The sequence below is a fragment of the Falco punctatus genome (assembly GCF_963210335.1).
Source record: "Falco punctatus genome assembly, chromosome: 6".
NCBI lineage: Eukaryota > Metazoa > Chordata > Aves > Falconiformes > Falconidae > Falco > Falco punctatus.
Window position 1 is genome coordinate 57371292 of NC_137585.1, and position 19064 is coordinate 57390355.

Genomic DNA, 19064 nt, shown 5'->3' on the forward strand with positions numbered 1-19064 from the left:
GTTCTCTCTTCTCTTGCTTCTTCCTCAGCTGCTGCTCTCTTCATTGGCTCTCAACCACTTAACCAGCCACACCTGCACCTTATCTACATCAGCCAACCCACCGCCCCTGAACCCAGCCCACAGCTGTATATTATCAATGGTAATCAACCCAGCTTCATTCCTCTGCACAATTCTGATCTCAAATGTCCAGCAATCAAGACCCTTGTTAGAAGAAAGGGGTATAAGGTTGAGTAGCTCGCTTGGTGCACAGCCATGTCCTTCCCAGAGAGCACGCTGTCGCCTGAACCAGATGTGCTCAGCAATTGGTCTTGCTACTTTATTTTTCCTGAGCTTATACATCAGATTTAACTTTTTTAGCTAGGGGCTGAATGGTGACTCTCATCAGCATCACCCTTCTGGAAATCTCCCTCCAGCTCTCTGGCAGGGGCTTTGCCCCAGGTAAAGCCTGATGCTCCTGGCTCCAGAAAGGCAGCTGGTGCCTTGAGCCAGGAGGGAGGGCAGGGCTGGTGGCTGGGATGCAGGACCTGCAGAGCACTGCTGTGAGCGGTGGGTCTACGGCACCGGGAGGGTAGGAAGGAAGGGCTGCCAAAGATCAGGCAGCAAATTCTGCAGCCAGGAAGGAGGGGCAAGACCCAAACTCAAATCCCCATCCTGCTTCATGGGAGGGGAGATACTGCAGGGGAACAGAGCCCTGCCCACCACAGGCTCTGATGAAGGTGTGAGCTGATGGCTGTCCAGTGTCTGGGGGCTTTCCTGTGCTTTTTCTGAATGTACGAGGCCTTTTATTCTGATCCCAAAATCTGAGATTCATTAATTTTCTCTTTGCCATATTTCAGGATTTGGGAAAAAGAAGTGGGCTGAAAATGAACACAAATTTCTATTTAATTTTTAAAGGACCGTGGCGTTGGTTGGTTTTCCGTGTGACATACAACAGCTTAATGAATTTACAAGGACAAGGAATGAGGGACCAAGTTTTTTTTTTAATGCAAAGTGCTTTACAGAAATCTGTTAAAATCCAAGTGCTGACATATCACACTTTCCGCTAGGGTTTGGGATTACATGGCTGCTGCTTATGTTATGACTAGAGTTGTAGCCTAAATTCAATTATGGGTATTCCATGGCAGGTTTTACTGTACTGTATATCCAAGTTAATCTCTGTAGCTTGATTGTATGGCACTAGTGAGAAACCTGACTCATGCAACACAAGCTAACAACTTGCTCCCCTCTAAATACTCAAGAATTTGTTTTTTTCTTGAGTGCTAGCAAGAGTGGATCCAAATAAATTATTTTTCCGGCAGAGGTTGCTGAAGGACATGGAAAGATTTCTCCTAGAGTAACTGCATTGTCTGCAGAAATACTGAAGTAAGAAGTGATTGCTTGGGAAAATGTGTTAAATACCACCCCCCTGCCCCCCCTTCATTCTCTTCTCATCATTGTCTTTTTCTTGCTCTTTTACATGTCAGTGTCTTTAAACAGGGAGCCGTTCCAGCTGCGTCAAAACAATTTTCTTTTAAGGGTGCATGTTCTTCTTTTATTGATCAAAAGCAATTAGAAAGAGAAGAGCTGACAGTTTCACTGAACTGTCAATGAAAATACCATAATGAACAGTTCATTTTGAAATAACCGATTCTCCCATTAAATGACCTGTAGCCCTGGGGTAAGAACTGTGTGGGAACAAGAAGTGTTGTTTTGCAGCATGTTTGTGTTGATCTTTTGATATTTTCTAGGAACATAGTGGTATCGGTATTTCAAAAAGAACACGGGGAAGTGTGAAAGAGGCTGCAATGTACCAGGATCTGACCTCGCATTGGTGACCACGAGAAGTTTCCCCCTCTCTTCAGGAACATCTGGGTGTTTTGCCTCTGTTAGAGCTTTGCTGTAAGCACAGAGCTCTGCGAACCTCTGTTAAAAATGGGAGAAGGATGCCAAGTCCAGCTTACTGGTCTTAAATAACTTTATCTGGTTAACTGCTTCATAATCCCAACTACGCTGGTGATTAACAAACCATTTTATGATATGATCGTGAATGGTTTGAAGCGCTGTCCTCCTCCTCTGGGAAGGGTTTTGTAGGACACTGCATATCCTTGATGTGCGCTGTCGGGTGTGTACATATACACCTTTATCTTATTTCATAGGCAGTTGCATCCAAGGAGCATCAGCAGCTGAAAATGCAGTACATCTTTGCACAGCCCATCTGAAAGACCCCAATGGCTCTTGGTGGCCATGCTCTCAGGTAAATGCCTCTGCTGCCTGCCCAGAGGGTGAGAACTGAATACACTGAGGGACTGCTGGTGGGGAGACATAGGTGACAAAACCAAACGCTAGAAAGATGTTAAACCTTCAGTGGAGTATCAGAGCAGTTTGCTCAGCTGAGGCAATGTGCTCAATGTGGTTTAGATATACCTTGCTTAATGTAAAATCCATTGTAGAAAATGTACTTATCTTTATTTGACTGTACTAGAAAAAAAAATTGTTTTGTGCTCTTAAATGCTCCTGCTCCCTGACTGACCTCCCCAGGACCACCCGTGCCCAGACTTTTCCTACTTTCTCCTTTCCTTTCCATGACCTCTTACATGTTAGGGTCCTCCCTCATCCCTAGACAAGTTCACCTCCTCTCCTCTCTGCCCCATCTCCTCTCTCCTGTTATTTTTCCTCAGGCAACTTTCCCCCAAGCCAAGCCTGATCCTTGGGCTTGTGAAAGCACGAGGGAGAAGAGCCTCCTCTGCTCCTCGCTGTCTGATCCCGGCTGACTCACTGCTCTGATGGTGCTTGACCCATTTCCAGGCCAGGAGCCAGTGCAGGTGAGCGCCTGCTCCCCCTCTGCATCTCACAGACACGACCTATACTGCATTGCTTTACATCCACAGCAAAGTGAGGCAGCGCAACTGTGTCTCTCTTGATCAGCTGACATCTTGTCTACCTCCCTGATAAAGCAGGGAGAGGGTCTTACACCTGGTATTACAAGTCTCCTGCAGGTAAAGGAAACTTTCTCAAAACAGATCTGAAGCTAACCTGTCTCAGAAGCGGTAGAGCTCATAATTTTCTGTAAATGTGCTCTCCTTATCCTGGGATTTGAAGGGCTTCTCCACTCTGCTGCTGGGCCAGGGCCAGGGCTGTGCTTGCCATGATCTTTTAGCAGCGTATCAAACAGTGAATGACTTCTCCATGATATGGGCTACTGAAGCACTTGGTCTCCGTGGCCCACTCAGGGTGGCACCACCCTCACACTCACTTATTTGGGACATATTTTTTTCCACAGTCACACAGGATGTGTCACACTGCTCAGCCTCACGCATCTGATGTGACCACTTGCTCTCCCCATGCTGTGTCTCTGAAGCTGAAGGAGAGGTAGATGTGCTGAACACCTCGGAGGAGTGCTTGGTCTGCAGCAGGTATCTGCAGAGCTCAGAGGGTCGGCATAGGTGCTGAGTGAGAAGCTTGGCAGTCTGAAGCTCTTCCCTGGAAGGTCTAATTTCAGTGTCTGTTTGGTACTCATCAGAACCAATTTATGTCTTATAGCACAAGTATCAGGAATAGCTCGTACACTGATATGACTGGCTGGCATCCCTCACACAGAAAGTCAAGCCAACAGTTGGTGATACCATTATAACCATCCTTCCTGATCTTTGCTGGCCTCTTGGCACTGCTTTTATAAATATATGTCATGGCTGCCGCTCAGTCACCCATGACCTCATTCAGTCAGGCATCTGCCTGAACTACCAGAAGCTCCAAAATCACAGAAGAAAAATTGCCTACTGCAAGTATCCTGTGGTCTAGGGTACAGTAACCAGCTCTTAGATGCCTTGTTGCAATTTGGAATAGGCCACTTTAAAGCTATAATCATTTAGTCGATGTAATCAGCAAGAGTTCAGAAATCAACACTGAATGCAGCAAAAAATAGATGACCAAGTTGGTGTCTTGTCTCCCAGAGGTCTGGAAAAGGGAACTTTGTCTTTCCTACCAGACTGGCCAAATCCTCCAGCTGTTACAGCAGCTCTCAGGCTACTGCTTCACTTCCCCACTCTGGAGTGTTCAGCTGAGAATTCGGAGCTCATTATATATTTTTCTGGTTATGCTTATTTTTTTAGCACAATTTCTCACATCTCTTCAAGGTGTGCATTTTTTGTTAGTTCCTATGCTAATAAAAATCTGTGAAAAGCCTTTCCAGGATGGCAAAATGAACCCCAAATTATTAGCTCTGCTTAGTTATTGCTTCGTTTCCCAATTATTGTTTCCAAATAAAATTTGTCAGTTTATGCCTCCTGACCTAGATGTAATTATAGCGTGGCTGTCAAATAAGAGCTGGTTTAGGGCCAGCAACTAGGGAAGCCTCCTTTGTAGAGACATAAGGAGACCGTTACTTGCAGCTTCTTTTACAGGGTTTGGGTCCCATTTAAATAATGAGAAAATAGCTGTCTGTCTCCAGGAGAACAGTATAAATAGCTGCCTGTCCAGGTTTCGGCTGGGATAGGGTTAATTTTCTTCTTAGTAGCTGGTACAGTGCTGTGTTTTAGATTTAGTATGAGAATAATGTTGATAACACACTGATGTTTTAATTGTTGCTAAGTAATGTTCATACTAAGTCAAGGACTTTTCAGCTTCTCAGGCCCTGCCAGAGACAGGGCTGGAGGGGCACTGGAAACTGGTAGGGGACACAGCCAGGACAGCTGACCTGAACTGGCCAAAGAGATATTCCATACCATACGATGTCATGCTCAGTATATAAACTGGGAGGCAGGCTGGCTGGGGGCCACTGCTTGGGAACTGGCTTGGCATCAGTCAGCGAGTAGTGAGCAATTGCATTGTGCATCACTTGTTTCGTATATTCTAACTCTATTATTATTACCATCACTATTAGTTTCTTCCTTTTCAGTCCTACTAAACTGTATTTATCTCAGCCCATGAGTTTTCTCATTTTTACTCTTCCAGTGCTCTCCTCCAGCCTGCTGCAGCAGGGTGGAGTGAGCGAGCGGCTGTGTGGTGCTGAGTTGCCAGCTGGGGTTAAACCACGACGCTGCCTTTGAGTGAAACATTTGGTGCTGGTTTTATGCTTTTCATGTTGCAACAGCAAGCTGCCTCAGTGCAGCCTGATACAACCTCTGATGTGTCCAAGTTGGAGATGAAAAACAGCAAACACAATTTTACTGGGCTGTTCGTTGGGATTTTATATGGAGTTTTCCAATGAGAACCAGTGCTGCTGGGGTCTTGCTGGCAAACACGAAAGTACTAGTTATAGATGAAAAGTGCAACTTGCTTTGATTTGAGTTCTGTAGGACTAGGTTATTTTTGTGTAACTCATGGAATGTCATTTCACGCTAACATCTGATACATAGATGGATCCTCTCCTTGTTTTGAGGATGTTCACGGAAAGCAGTGGGTTGCACAAAGGTCTGGATATGGTGGGCCAAACACCCTTGGTTTTTTTTGATTGTTGCTTTGATGTTTTTCACTTGTGATCCTGTATTGTGTGGCATGAACAGCCAGCATATGACCATGGTATTTTGGCATCCCATTACAAATTCTCAGCCAGTCCAAAGCTAAGCAAACATCACGAGCATGTTCTAAAAAGGCAAATCGCCTCCAGAAAATGTCATCCAAATAATGGAGTTTTTCTTCTTGTCCTAAGGGTTAAGCAACCATCTTTGGTCAGTTTGCAGACCAGAGGGGATCAGCTCCTTTTAGGCAAGTTTTGCCTCATTACAACATCTCTTGCGAAATACAACTTCTGCAAACTGACTTCTGTAAGAGGCTGGTGTTCATATGAACAAGGGCAGCATTCCCTGGAATGGAGTTCAGTGTTCCAAGGAGGGCTGGATGTGGCCCAGTGTGATGCTGATTTGTTTTAAATCTAGAAAATGAATACACTGTCAGGTCTGGGTCATGCATTGCATTTGGGAGGAGACATTCGGGGAGAGTGTGTGCCCTGCTTGTGTCCTCAGGCACTCTGGAGCAGACTGCTTTAGGAGTTATTGCCTCTCCCTGAGCAAGATGCCCTTGATACTTTGCCTCTGGCAGGAACAGGAGGGTCTGGGTCCCCCCGGGAGCTGGGAGAGCTCACGGAGGGAAGCTCCTCCTCTTCATTCTGAGCTCCGGTGGTGGTCCCAATTCCCTGGTTGCTCCTGACTCTCTGAGAGGCAGGAGCAGCTCCCCACTGCTCTCCCTGAGGTTGGAGCTTCACCCCTGAGAGGAGCTATGCAAGGCAAAATCTCCAGGTGCCTGCTGAGCCTGGAGCCACGCCAAGCCTTATTTCTCCATGCTCAGCACCGTCAGAAAGATCAAAGCATTGTTGAGAGGTGGAAATAACAATTACTTAGCAGAATTAACTTCTGCCTCAGAAATTGCATCTCCCCCCTCTAATTCAGTTGCCTCTATCCGTACTTGGAGCAAGGAAAATCTCCAAGGCCCGGCTTTGGATTTCATTAACACTCCTGGAAAGCTGGGGCAAAGGCACCGGCTCCTGCAGGGTCACTCCAGCCGTGCACCTGAATCCGGTTTGATGACAGCAGTGCTGACGTGACAGCCAAGAACGTGCAGGAACAATTTAAAGCAGGAACGGAAATGTTTCCTCTTAAAAGGAGGTGATACTGAGCCCTTTCCACATGCTAATACACATTTCTGTAACGAAAGCCAGGCTGAGAGCAATAGATACATCCTGCACAGATTGCAAATCATCTCATCTCATGTCTGGTTGCTGAAGTCCTGGATTTCCTAAGTTCTCTTTCCAAACTTAAAAACTTTTTCCTAAGTATTAAATCCAAGGCAAATCCATGTGGTGGATTATAACAAATACCAAAATGTTAAAAACCAGACTCTCAGAATAAATGATGTGATCAGTTTAATCAAAAACCTTTGGGTTTTGTAGAAGTTCTGCACTGGGAGACCTTCAGCTGCTGTTAATTTTGCTTGCTTGCGGGAGCTGCGAGTAGGGACTTGACAGCAGCACCTATAGGGGCACCTCTCACTAAAGTGGCCTGTCCTGTGACCCACATCAGTGCTTACAAGCAGGGACAGGGTGAATTCCCACTGGCAGCTGAGAAAAAAAAGATTACCTTCTTCCTGACAATTTCTCTGTGTGATTCCCCCTTTTCCCCCAGAGCACAAAATCCAGGATTGTATAGCTGATCCTAGAAATTAAACACTTCAGGTGTGGTTAATCCTGCCAAGAAGCTGAGGAAGGGAAGGAAAGCCTTAGTGAGGAATAACCTTCTTCCTCCTTGCTCACCTGAGTGCTTCTTGCTGGTGAAATCCTCCTGCCGGTGCCTCTGAGCTGCAATAGTTCTCAGCCCACGATCTGGTGGCACTCAGCGGGGGGTGTCAACCAGGTCCATGGAAGGTAATTAAGAACAAAGTCAGGAATGTGGTTAGCAAACCCAAATTCTCTGCCAGCATTTTGGAGGGCAGACTTGAAACTGTCATGTGAAGAGCCACGAGTTGTGTGCAAGGTACCAAGAAGTGACGGGGCTGTCACACCATCTATTCCATTAGCTGCCCTATGCGACACTCTGCCTGATGTTGCTTTGTTTGGTGGCACAAAGTTTATTGGTGTTACACTTGCCACCGGGTCGCCGCAGCAATCCTGAATTTACTGCGCAGATAATACACCTCTGCCCTTTCACTTTCTGAAAAGCAGTAGTAACATCAACACAAACCCTCTTTTTCTTAGTAGTCCCCATGGTTAAAGAAAACAGTGATCAAAAATCATAACTTTCCATGCAGCTTTCATGGCATTTGAAGGGCTGGGCTCTCCACTGCCCTCTCCACGTGGAGGCAGGGTGTTTGTACTCATGGAAGAGATGCTGAATTCGGCACAGTGGGCACTGTATGTGTGACATGCTCTGGAGCGATCAGCATTATATACATAAGAAATTGCCTTTGGATGTTACTTGTATTGGTGCAACCTGCCAGAAAGAAATATTATTAACACCCCACACAAAGCAATGTGGTGCTGGGCAAGGACACGCGTGGTTGGATACCCCCTCCCAAGTCTTGTGGTAGCTCCTACCCGCCTCTGCCCGGGATCTCTTCCTCTCCCAGGATGCATCCTGCCCACCTTGGCCACCCCCTTGCCCTGGCCAGCTGCACATCAGCATTTCTGTCCCCGCATGGATCCAGCTGTATGCCTGCTATTGAGGAAACCAGATGTGCTGCCTGTATCGCCTGCAAGTGGCAGGGCCATGGCACGCTGGTGGCACCACAGCCTCTTTCCTGATCCCCTGTGCTGGGCAGAGCGAGTTGCCAGGTCTCTGCTCTGACTGTGCTGGGCTTACGGGGAAGGCTGTGATGGATGAATGCGGGAGCAGGGACATGACAGATGCCCATGCTTCCCACGGCTGCGCTGTGCTGTACATGGGACCCCCATGCAGAAAGCATGCTTCCAGGGCTGGCCTCGCGCTGCGGCTGCCTGGCCAAGCACCTCTGCCAGGCAGTGCCTCCGAGCCAGGGCCGGGCACCAGCTGTGCTGCAAAACTCACAGCAGCACACTGCCAGGCAGTGCTATGCAAAATATCATAGCCTGCAGTAATTCAGCATGATCAAGTGATTAGCAGCTCATAAAGGACCGCGTAACCCCATAAAACTATTGGACTAACAACACAGACATTTGTGGCCTGTAAGAACCAAGTAATGGTATATGAGGTACCAAGGTGTTATTCTCCAGTCTGTCATTACCCTAGTTTGTTTGTAAACTTGCAGGCATTAAGCCCAATATTGATGACAATGGAGCTGATTGTATTTGAGAGGCTGGACTTCAATTTTCAGCAGAGCTATGAAACCCACAAAGCAGCAAAACCAATCTGCAATTAGGAACATTTTTCTGAACATCTAGATTTACTCACAGCAGTAGAAAATCAAGTGCCCATCACTGTGATTTGGCACTTGGAGCTGGATCAGTGCCTTGTGCTAAGGAAAAATGGTATTTTACAGCACCACAGTTCCACCTTCCACATCAGGTTAGTGAAATTACCCTGAACTGGAAAAGGTGCCTTTGCAAGGAAGGAGATTGAATGGACTGCAAGAGCCCCTATTTGCAGACTGATAGAATAGGCATGAACTGGAGATTCAATCCCATCGCATGTATAATCTTCATAAGGGAATAACAAAGTAAAGGAAATATTTGTCTTCAGGTTATGGTTGTCTTGATACACTTATTAATGCTGCTTAAACTGCACATTTCCTGGGTAGTGTCTGATGAGGGACATTCATACGCCAGAGTTTCAGTTGCCACTAATATAATTGTTTTCTGCCACTGGAGTTTTATTTCACAGCAGGTATATCTGCCTTGCCATCACAGGGACCTGTTTGTGTGGACACAGTAGAGTGGCTTCAAGTGCTGAATCTGCATTTGTTAGCATACACATAAATGTACTTTCTTTTGTCTGCTTTGTTGGAAGCTGCAAGCCCCCAAATCTTGCCCTGAGCATGTGAAAGTGGTGCTGGGTGGGAGGTGCTGAGCACACAAACCTAGCCCGCTGCCTCATCTGCTGTTTTTCCCTCCCCGGATAACTGGGATGTTTCTTCAGGAGCCGTCCTCTGTAGCCACCACTCTGACCTCCTACTTGGATTGCATTAAGACCATTAAGATCGCCTCAATGACTTTTCTTAGTCTGTTTGTAAACTGTCCCCTCTTTTAGGTAGTTCCCTGTTTTCTTAGTCCGGATGTCTGGAGAATCTCCTTGTAGATGTGATGGGATCCTGATGACCTGGTAAGGAAGGTGCTATTAACCCCTGCCACTATTTTGCTGCTTCTCCTAAACTTTCGCATCCATTCTTCATTCAGACTTAGCATTTCTGTTGCAAATGGGAATAAACTGCATTTATGGAATCTCTGCAGAGATCTCTGGAGATCATTAAGAATGGGCCAAACCAACATCTGACAGAAATGGTTTAGGGATCGCTGATTCCAGCCATCAGGATGAAGGGTGGACTACATGAGCCTTGACATCTCTTCCAGCCCTACTTCTGTGATCCATGCTTACATTGTTCTACCCAGATATCTTCCTGATAGCACAAAAAGCCCTAAAACCATGAGTTGAGAACAACCCAAACCTTCAAATTAGAATGCAACTAAATAATTTTGTTAATAATGGAATCATTTCTAAGACGGTGTCCTGATATTTTTATGCCTAGCATGATTTTCTGAACCCTTAAGGATTAGCAATTTTTAGTATAGCGTATGGCATATAGGGCTCCACAATAGCAGTAAATATTAAATAAACAAGTAAATATTTTAATTATTTATATATATAATAAAATACACAATAAAAACTATAAATAAATTTAAAAAACAAATACAGGCCTACGTTTACATCTAGAGTCCCCTTCACGTACTGATTATGTCCATTCCACACCTGCACCCCTAAGGGCATGAAGGCAGTTCCCATTTATTCCCTTTTTTCTTAATATTTAACAGCAAGGACAGCTAATGCAGCTAAGCATTACTGTGGGATATGAAGCTGTAATTGAGGTTTCTAGGTGCTGTGTGTATACACATAATTTAATTGGGTTATTACACTCTTTGGTGAGGAATTGTTTGACAGATGGACATTGGTCTCAGGAAACCTAGCGAGAGCCTTCCCGCAGTAATGCTCTCCTTCTCCCTGAAGAAATCAGGGTGAAAACCTCAAGTCAGTGGTGCTTTTGCCTTGGATGCAGCAGTCAGGTCCACACAACCAGTGTCAGACTGCAGATGTGGCAGACAGCTAGCTTTCATGCAGATCCAAGCCTGGCTTGCCTGGAGAGCTGTCAGGCAGCAGCTCGTCCATGTTGACAGCCTTGGCTGAACTCACACCTTTGCTCACCACCTCACTAAAATAGCCTGGATATTGCAGAGGAAGCCCAAATGATCTGTCTTAGCTTGGCACTATGAGTTCATTTACTGTAAATGGAAAGAAAGGGGCCCAAGGAAATGCGAGGAGCGGTTTTTTTTTCTTACCACCATTCAGTCCTCTTCCTCTTCAGGCCACCAATCGCTGGTCTGGCCTGCTGTTTGCTTCCAAGGTCTGTTCCCCAGTGGGTATTTTAAGGCTTAAGCTTTTATAGGGAAAGCTGATTTTTTTTTTTTTTTAAAATGCAGAAGGACCAGGAAGTTTCCTGCAGTTATCTGGGAATTAATCCAAAGAATAGGACGAGTCCTGGCAAGTGGCCAGCCCTCCCTTTGAGACACCTGGGTTGGGCAGGTTCCCAGGCAATCCCTCTTAGCAAAAGTTTTCTCCTCAAACGGTGCTTTGCCTGCATGTAGCTATTTCAGGGTATAGTCAAAGCTAAATTGGGAAGTTATGCTCCAAGAAACTTGGCTCCACTCTAATTACATATTTAGTCACACCGTTATTGACATATTATAAATACCTTTAAAAGTGACACAACAGCCTGCACTTTATGTGTAATTTGGTAGCTCCTACCTCAGCTGATGTTTGCCTCCGTGACCACATGAAACACTTCTGAAACACGGAGGGAGCCTCTCCCATACAGACATAGCAAGACGTGAAGTCCTTTCCCGTAAATTGTTGCTGGTGTACACAGCAACACAGGGATTCAGGTCACCGCAGCCGAGGTGTGTAAGTAACTGCTTTATGGCAAACTTTCCTATGAATATGTCAGAAGGTTTGGAAATGGGTAGGAAAATATCTCTGAACTGACAGATGGTTTCAGGAGTTCCTTTGAATGTGACAGTAAAACTGCCTGAGCACTGGCAGGTTTTTTTCCTGATGACTGCAGCTGGATGGAAATAGAAAATAAAAGAAGCTCCAGTTTGTCATGAAAGTGGATATTATTTACCAGACTCTCTTCCAGCTACCACAATGGTATGGTTACTGGTTTTCTGTAAAATAGATGTAAACTGACAGTAACAGGCTAATGGGAAGCAGATGTTGTCCAGAAAAAAACTCCTGGAACACACATCATACAGCATCGGACTTGTCACTGCTGCACCAGGGCTGCCACATCTGCAGGGATGGGGCGACCCTTGGTCACAGCAGGAAAGAAAAGGGTTACACATTACCTTATCTTTTATTGATTTGGGAATTTCTGAGACCAGGTGCTTGCACACCTTCATCAAAGATGCTTTCTTTCATTTAAATGAGAGCATTTTCAGAACAGACAGCAGGGTCACAGCTGGGAGCATCATGTACCGGTTCAGACTCCATCCTTGTAACTACAGCTCTCCAGGCCCTCAGTTCCTTCCAGCAACCTCCACTGCTGAACAGGGTTTAGCTGAGAAATCAAAAGGCTTTAAGTGCACTAAATACACCTGTGACTTTACGTGCAGCAAACAATTTGGTTAAAAACAAAAGTTACCAGATTTTAGCATGTTCTTTGACAATGGGGTGCTGATGGATGGGAGCTACCATGGGCCATCTAAGGAAATGTGGGGCTTCACGGCTGCCCCACTCCCTGAGCAAACTAGTCAGGCTCATCCCAGCACACCAGTTTACATGCCTTCCCATGAGGACAGGACAAAGGCCACAGCAAACGCTCAGAAAAAGTGTTTCCCAGTAAAGCCAGCTCCATTCTTAATGACGACAGGGTAAACTTTTTTTTATTAGCAAAATATCATGCTATATGTTTCTTTTCAATGCACCTACCCATTTGCCAGTGGTAGACTACAAGTTCCTAGATGTATTTAGGTGTATTATACTGTATCAAGACATTGTGAACTGAAACCAGCCATCCTGCCCAGGGTGTGCTGCTGGTGTGTGAGCTGTACTGGTTGTGCATGCTGATTTCCAGCAACCTCTGAGTGCTGGCATGTAGGAACCCTGGAAAAGGTGAGATGTTTGCTTTATGAGACTATCTCTGGTGCAAAATAAAACTATAGAAAACATTATCTTTTTCTTATTTTTGTAAGCAGTAGCGGGATTTCTGCACAGCAGAACCTTGCTTCATTTCTGTAACTCAATGGGGTCTCTGTAGATTGGCATTGAAATTGTTTAGCCACTGTAATCTTGCATTGTAATGGCATCACCAGGAGGTCCTTCTGTGCATATGCAAGGTCCATTACCCAAACACCCACCTCCTTCTGCTATGGCAGTCCCACCTAATAATGACTTTTTAATGAGTTTTTCCAGGGCTAAGGGTTTTTCTTTTAAATCCAACATTTTAATGACTTTTTTATGGCATAATCAGACAGTCTCTACAGACTGTTAGACTGTTTGTAGTGTTACAATGTTTAGTTGTGAATCTCAGTAGCATAGATTAAGTGCTTCCTCTCTTTCTCTAGGTATGTGGCTGTAGCACTTAGAAACCCCAAGGAAGACAAAGGCAGAGTTGTGCAAGGCACGGTCTGAAAAATAAGGCAGTACCCTGACCATTACGAAGGACTCTACCTCTGTAGCTGACAGACCCCTGGCAGATGAGAGGAGACAGGCAACAAAGGTCCCCGTGCTGTCACCCAGCCTGTGGCTCTGAGTGCAGCATCAAGGGCAGGGTGCTTGGGGCAGACATCTCCCTTATGCAGAAGGATTTTGAGTGAATGAACCACTAGGTTGTCCTAAGCTGTCACCAGCTTCCAGTCTCTTGTTTTATAACTTGCATGTTTTCTTTATATTCCTCACAACTGCATTCCCTGCCTTTTAGAGCGAGGGTTAGCAGTTGCCCACTTCCCCATTTATGAATGTGATTTTTATCATGACCATTTTTTTATGAATGATAAATGCTTCTGTGGGGAGGGAATGAGAACTGGTTTAAAATCCTTGTTTTGTATAATCTTCTCTGCAAAATGAATCTTTGTACATTTTTCTTCAGCTCATCTGTCCCACCACCTCTACCCAAACCCCTGTGCTTGGAGGGAGGTCACAATTTTGGTGACCATTTCCAGACGTTGCAGGTTATCAGCACCCTGCTGCGCTAGCCCAGATTTGCAGGGGAACACCTCGCGAGGCTGAGTAGCCAGGCTTAAACTCTGGCTGTTGGTAGGACACACAATTGCTTACAAACAACATCTCCCTGCAGGCCTCCAAGGGTGCAGGGAAAAGGGGCTCTCCCAGCCCTAGACCTGGCTGTTTGGCCCTGGGGCAGCCCCATCCGTGCTGCAGGGTGCAGGGCACCTGTGGCAGCACCCCTGTGAAGATGCATCCCCTCTGCCTCACAGACCCATCAGGAGCTCCTGGGGTGAACGCACTGCAAACCTTTCACTTCCAGCCCTGGCTTTTCTCCGTGTATCGGTAGCTTTGCCTTTCTGGACTTTTTTTTTCCCTCCATCTTTCCTAAGACTGATTTGTTTCTTTAATACAAGGCTTTGTGGCTGGCTCAGCACAGAAAACATCCAGGGTTTTCCTGTGAATTTGCTGGTCCAGTTATTTTATCTGCTGTTGAATCTGCATCTGCTGCTTTCCTCAGCAGCCCAGCCCTTGGCTGCTCTCTGCCTGGGTTAAACAGAAGCTCTGCCACCTACGGCCCTGTGTGATCAGTTTGAAACCCTCTCTGAGCACAGATTAGCGTTCATTTCCTTGATGTGATGGTTCATAGATCTGACGGGCTTTTCGCACAGCCACGGCAGCTCTGGCCTGGGGCACGTACAACACAACCTTTACAGGTCTCAGAGACCTTCTGCCCTGGAGAGCCGCGCAGAGGACACGGTGCACAGCACAGCATTTGTACATCCCTGGTTCTCTGGCTAAGGCTGTTGCAGGCTCCAATATTTCCAGCAAAGGGTGGGTTTGTGGCGGTGCTACCTTGAGGTGAGATCGTCCCTCTTTGCACACAGGGTTGGCTGTGCCCCTGCCCTCCTGGGTTGGCATCTTCTCTCATGACACCATGCTCTGACTGTGCCCTCAAAATGGTCTGGACCTGCGCCTCTTTACCAGCTCCCCCTGGCACCCTGGGCACTGGCCTGCAGGAGGGACGGGGAGAGGAGCCAGGACATCTGCCAAGGACAGCAGGGGGGGTGAGCAGGGGAAGGTGGCCATACAGCACCTTTCTCCTCCGTATGCTGTGCCATTGGGCATAAGGCACCCCAAATTCTTTTCAGGAGGGGGAAATAGCCTCAGTGTGTTAAATGGTGAGAACAGGAGAGCTTTCTTAGAGCAGACAAAGGTGCCATGGAGTTCAGCTGAGCAGGTCGGGGTTTGGGGTTAAGGTGCCACATTCACCTTCAGGCACCAGGATCTCCTTTCAGATCTGCCCTGACACCCCGTCATGGGATCTGGCCCTTCGCATCCGTGATCTCTTCAAAACTGAAGTGCAGCTTTCACTTGTGTTTCAATGTTGTTTTTATTTTCTTTACTAAATCCAAATTGAACCACTCTTTAAAAACTAAATTCCCGTTCCTGATGAGTACACAAAGATAAGAGACTCGCTTTGGCCCTTGGTACTGAAAGCTCTTGCAGTTCAGCTTAGCAAAACGAGAATTGTTTGGGCTAGAACAGCCCAAAATATATTTTTCCAGCTCTCTTGCGGAGGATACTTTAAACAACGCCTTCCTTTTGTCTTGGCATTTGCTCAGCTCCCAGCTTTAATCACAAGTAAGAACAGGAGTTCTCACGAGGCAAAAGCACAAAAAAGGCAAAGCTTGGTTTTTAAACTGATCTTAGCCAGGTTTTGGCAATTAGGTACCCACAGAAGGGAAAATGGTTTTAGTGCAGCAAGGCCATCAAGTGATGGTGCCTTTCCAGGCCGAGCAGTCAAATGTGTGTCATCTGGGCCTTGTCCTCACTGCAGGAGCAGGACCATAGGCTATATCCAACAGTTAATCCCTGTCTTCTCACATCCCTGTGCTCCTGCTCCTTGTTTCTTTTATCTTCCCAGCTGTGGAGAAAAGGGTGTTTTCTGTGCTCTTATCCCCTGCATGAACACCCTCCTCTCTCCCAGCACTTTCACCCTCTCTTCTCCCCACAGTTCTCCCCATTCCCCAGTGCACCCCTGCCTCCCCCCACAGCCCCTGTGCTCCCCAGGGAACTTGGCTGTGTATGTCATGTTTTTGAGGAGAATCATCTCAGCGCTGGAATCATTTGCAGCAGTGAGAGCACCTTTTGTTTCTCCTGCGCGCACGTTAACTTTATCAGCCATTAGACCTTGAAATTACATTCTGCCCTTAAATATACTGTTGGGAAATGAATTCAGCTGAGTAAATTGTAGCTCTCTCCAAATGTGTATAGGCTTGGGCCAGCTGGTATTTGAATTTCTTTTTATTGTATGCTTTCTTATGGGCCATAAAATGTGTATGTGCAGTTTAGAAAGAAAAAATAAAAAGGATTCTGCTGTAAGGAGATCATTTGCAAATATTGAGCAAGTGTGTATGAATTTTAGAGTGTAATTAATATGATGAAGTTGGTGTTTACAGAAGGAAGTTGGTTTGGCAAACCCGTGTTTGAGCAACGTGTCTGTAGGAACTGCATTAAAAGCCCCAGGTTATGTCTCCTCTGAAATGTGTCCTCCACTCTGTCCATCCTGATGAGAATCCCTGAGGTGCAGAATTCCTTCCAGTACAAAGTAACTAATTTTTCAATGTTGTTAGCTTCCTGGGTAACTTTTGGGTGTATATACTCAGAACTTATAACCCATGCCACAAGTGCACTGTAAAATCCACCAAGACCATGTTCTTAAAAGAAGATAAACCTGAAGGACTTAAAGTAAATGTCACAGGTAAAAAGCAAAAAAAAGAATGAATGGGACACAGCTCAAACAGCAGAAGGAGAGGACAATTTGTATACAGTAAGCAGGGAGGTGTCTCTTTAGGGTGTTCATGAAGAGGGAGAATGTTCACATTACCCAATGTCAGGCAGCAAATGTGGGTGCTGCAACAGAGAGACTTCCCATATAGCTGGGGTGTGGCGTGGGGGGATGGATTAATTTTCCTCCTTATTGACTCTTGAGGGTACTGAAGAAATGGCCCAGCACTCTGAGACCTAAACTGGCCCCTTGAGAAGTTCCTGGGAGGACCTAAGGACCTTAGGCCATCTGGCCTCTGTAATCCTTGCCTTGCTGCTTACCAAGAGTGTTTGCTTCCTCCGCTGATCTCTTCTGAGGTTGCTGCAGAAGAGAAGCATCCTGAAGAGCATGGTCTGGCTGTGCCTGCAGTGGGGGTCAGTGAGAAGCCCTGAAAGGGTAGGACTCAGATGGCCACATTTTAGGTGGCTATAGTAATTTTATGTGTGTGTCTCCCCAAATGCATAGGGTGCAGATAGAAAGCATGTGTTATTGAATGTACACATCCGAAGTCACCTTGAGGAAATCATGGAAGGAAACAAGCTGGTAGTTCACATCCAAGTGTTAAGTGTCTTGCATGGCTTTTGTTGTCCTGTCACTGGAACTGGCCACTCACCAGTTTGTCTGTGTTTGTGTCAATGGCTCATGTGCAGGGCTTAAAAGGAACCAGTCCCAACAGGAAGCCTGCCTGCCTCGCAGGTCGCGCTGCGGGAAGCAGCAGTGTCACGACTCACTGCTCTGAGCTGCGTGTGCCCAGCAGACCCACCATCCTGACCACTGCCTGTGTGAACACATCTCCTGAGCACAGTATGGCATTATGGTAAGGGACCTCCTCACCTGAAAAATCCATTGCTCACTTTTATTCCTACTCCTCTTTCTTCCTACTTCTCAACCCTTCTCTCTTGTCCACCCATATAGGAAGCTCTGACAGCTCCTTTTCCCTGCAAGTGCTATGTTTTCCTTCTTACATATACCCTCCCATTTAAAACACTGACAAACATCAGCATTAGAGAATTAGAGATATGGTGCATACTGCATGCAGCCATTCCGACTACAGATGCAAACCACTTAGCCTCCCCCGCTGAGCAGGTCTTAGACTCGCACCTTCCTGCCGTGCCTGTTATACGAACTGAGGAACTTTGATTCTAAGTGATTTTGATTAGTAAAATTTAATTATAAGAAACTTGTTTAAATGATTTAAATAGATCTATATATTGGGCACTTTGTATATAATTGAAGTCACATATTTTTATTTGATTAGATCTAACAGGTACGGATGTTAGAAAAAAGGTCATACATGCATATGTTGCTGATTTCTAGGCTGGGTCTATGGAAAATACTGTAAGAATTTCTGGGTATCAGTGAAATGCACAGCAGCAGTGAGCATCATGCATTAATGCTGATTAAATAGAGACAGAAACTACTGAATGGAGTAGTACAAACAGAACGTATGTGTGTATCTATAAACAATGTATCTGGAATTTTTTCTTCAGTACTGTTTCTTATCTCAAGACAGAACATAACTTAGGAAAGATCCAAGGAAGACTAACAAAGTTAGAGATTTGGTGAGACTTACATTTAATGAGGAGAATACAACAACCAGGGAGTGGTTCTTTTCAGGAGAAAGATGATGTAGTGAGAATCTGATTGCTTGTGATGGGTGTAACACAGATCAATCTGTTCTCTTGACTGTATTTTATAATAAAGGAGCAAGATGATGCTTACATGAAAGGGAAGTAAAATTGCAAGCAATAAAATTTTATTCCCACAGCAAGTTTGTGGTGGTCAGTGCTGGAAGAGGTTATCCGAGCAGGCAGTGGGGCAGGATTTAAACAAATGTGCATCACACGGAAAGAACAGGTAAAGTGTTCTCAGACAGCACCATTTGGACCCTCACCCTCCCCAGAAGGGGTCCAGAAATAAGCCAAAGAGGAATGAAAAGCAGCCCTGGGATGGCCTTTGGGGCCTGTCATGCCCATGGTTTCAGAGATTGAAAAAGAAGGTGTTAATATATTCCAGGATGGGAGGCCAAAGGGAATGAAACGAAATAGTGTGGTAATAGGGCCAGATTTGTTGAAAGTGAGTTCTTCCACTCCACATCCACGCAGAATTTAGCTGTATAATGCCTTTTATTTGAAACTATTGGAATCAATAGCAATTCTAGCTGTATCACGTACACATCAATTTAAGATTACTGAAAATACGAGGTGCACAATGATTAATATGTTAACGTATTTTTATAGTCTGCATGTAATATTCCCTCCTTCCATACAATGTAAATTCTCTGTTGCATCTGCTCACCAGCAGTTGCTACGTCTTTATTTGCACCACCACTGGTTTAACAGAATATTTGTGACATAATTCCCCTAATTAATTGCCTTAACAAAGTCAAATATTTTTCACGGTTATTTTTACTATGTTGGTTT

At 45.6% G+C, this 19064-nt stretch overlaps 1 long non-coding RNA gene across 1 annotated transcript in view; it reads left to right on the forward strand.

The window, feature by feature from the left end:
- LOC308065974 overlaps positions 1-19064 on the forward strand; it is a 46639-nt gene that overhangs the window by 16995 nt on the left and 10580 nt on the right. The window contains exon 1 of the long non-coding RNA XR_013928989.1: positions 1-17458. This exon is cut by the window's left edge and continues 16995 nt beyond it. This is a non-coding gene — a long non-coding RNA (uncharacterized lncRNA). The remainder of the gene's footprint in view (positions 17459-19064) is intronic.